The 2,151-nt window shown below is 39.2% G+C and overlaps 1 pseudogene; it reads left to right on the top strand.

Annotated features, from left to right (window-relative positions):
- The first annotated feature begins 1,494 nt into the window (after positions 1–1,494).
- On the top strand, positions 1,495–1,930 carry LOC130859172 (60S ribosomal protein L26-like; annotated as a pseudogene).
- The last annotated feature ends 221 nt before the right edge of the window (positions 1,931–2,151 follow it).

Genomic DNA, 2,151 nt, shown 5'->3' on the forward strand with positions numbered 1-2,151 from the left:
TTTCTTTTAAAACCTTAGATTATGTCATTTCTCTGTTGAAACCCCTCTACTGGATCCACTTTCACTCAGAGGGACACCTAAAGTCCTTACATATAGCCTAAAAGGTTCCTCATGATATAGACTCTGCTATCTGGCCACATCTCCTACTCCACTCCAGACACACTGGCCTCCTTGCCTCAGGATAATGTACCTAACGTCCCCTTCTCGACCTTAAATAATAGACTGCCAGTTATTTCTCCAGCAAAAATGGGTTTATTCAGGATCCACAAAGAATAGCAATTCAGGGTCTGCAACTGTGGCGAGCCACATGCAAGTCCCCCCAAGCAGGAGAGAAGAACTCTTTTATAGAAGGGAAAAGGAAGTTGAGAGAGCTATAGTAAACAAACAGTCCATTGGAGAAGTTGAGAGTTTGAAGTTATAGTGGCTTTCATTGAATGAGTGTGACAGTCTTTTATTGGCTGAACTCTTGCCCAGGCAAGAAGTTTTCCTCTTCCTGTTGGGCTCTGCTATCATGGTAGGGCATGGGAGCTCCCCCTTGACATTTAAAATAGAAAACTGTATTTTAATTGTGGTTACTGTTTATTTAACGTTTACATCCTCTTCCCCTAGGTATCTACACAGCTTACTCCCTAACCTCCTTTAAGGCTCCTCTCAAGCATTACCTGCTCAGGGTACAACCCCCTTTCCATAGTAGTTATCATCATTTCACATATATTTTACACGCTTATTTTGTTTATTGTCTGTCTTCCCTATAAGAATGCAAAATCCTGTATAAATTTAATATTTGTTAAATATTCACTGCATATTCCCAGCTCTTAAAACTGTGCCTGGCATAAATAAGGTGTACAACAAATCGCTGATGAATGAATGAATGAAAGTATATATTTATTTATTAAACATAAATCCTTTCACAGAAATAAATAAGCATTAGAATACCTCAAATAAATTCAGAAGAATCTCATATGTATAGAGTGTTATCCATGTGTTAGGCTCTGAGTAGTATTTTACAAATGTGATGTCAGTGAATTTTCATAGCAGATCCTATGTGATTGGTCTGATTACAACCAGTTTACAGGTGAGATGTTATATAACTTGCTTAAGAAGTGGAAAAGTCAGTACATGGGGAATATGTGTTCAGACCCTGACATGTCTGACTCTAGAGGCCATCCTCTTCCTAATATGTCTCAAATATGCCGCTTTAAACCTAAAAAAAAAAGGCATCACCACCAACAACGGCAACAAAAAAGATTAAACCAAACTCTAATGTGAAAAGGGGCAACTAAATGCCTGACTAGGATTCCAAGTGTGTGAAAATTATAAATCCCAGCTTTTCAAAGGAAAAACACTGAGTAGGTCAGGCAAAAGGCTGAGCAGAGGTTAGAAAGGCAGAACTGCACACTGAAACCAATGAAGAGATTATAGTTAGAGAAACTTCTCTGAAAACTTCATCTTCTCTTCCCTGTTGTGGTCATCACTGAAGCAGCAACAGCCAAAATGAAGTTCAATCCGTTTGTGACTTGTGACCAGAGCAGAACCGCAAAAATCATTTCAACTCATTTTCCCACATTCTCAGGAAGATCATGTCCTTCCCTCTTTCCAAAGAGCTGAGACAGAAGTACAATGTCCAACCCATGTCCATCTGAAAGGATGATGAATTTCAGGTTGTGTAAGGACACTACAAAGGTCAGCAAACTGGCAAAGTAGTTCAGGTTTACAGGAAGAAATGTGTCTCCTACATTGAACGTGTGCAGCAGGAGAAGCCAATGGCACAACTGTCCATGTGGGCGTTCAGCCTAGCAAGGTGGTTATCACCAGGCTAAAAGTGAACAAAGGTGGCAAAAAGATCTTTGGATGTAAAGTCAAATCTTGCAAAGTGGGAAGGGAAAAGGGCCAAGAAAAGGAAGAAACAATTGAGAAGATGTGGGGATAAAGTAATCTTATATACAACGTTCAATAATACCTGCTAAAGTGAAAAAAACAAAAAAACAAAAATCAAGAAACCCCAACTCTCTAAACCTACCAGCTGCCCCATATTCCCACTGTGCAAAAGGATGAGAAACTGTTTCAAGTTCTTGCTTGTTCATCTGCTAACAATTTGTACCAGAAGACTGAGATAATCAAAGACTTACAGGAATAAAATTAGGCACCTTT

The sequence above is a fragment of the Hippopotamus amphibius genome, chromosome 8 (genome assembly GCF_030028045.1).
Source record: "Hippopotamus amphibius kiboko isolate mHipAmp2 chromosome 8, mHipAmp2.hap2, whole genome shotgun sequence".
In the NCBI taxonomy this organism is placed as follows: domain Eukaryota; kingdom Metazoa; phylum Chordata; class Mammalia; order Artiodactyla; family Hippopotamidae; genus Hippopotamus; species Hippopotamus amphibius.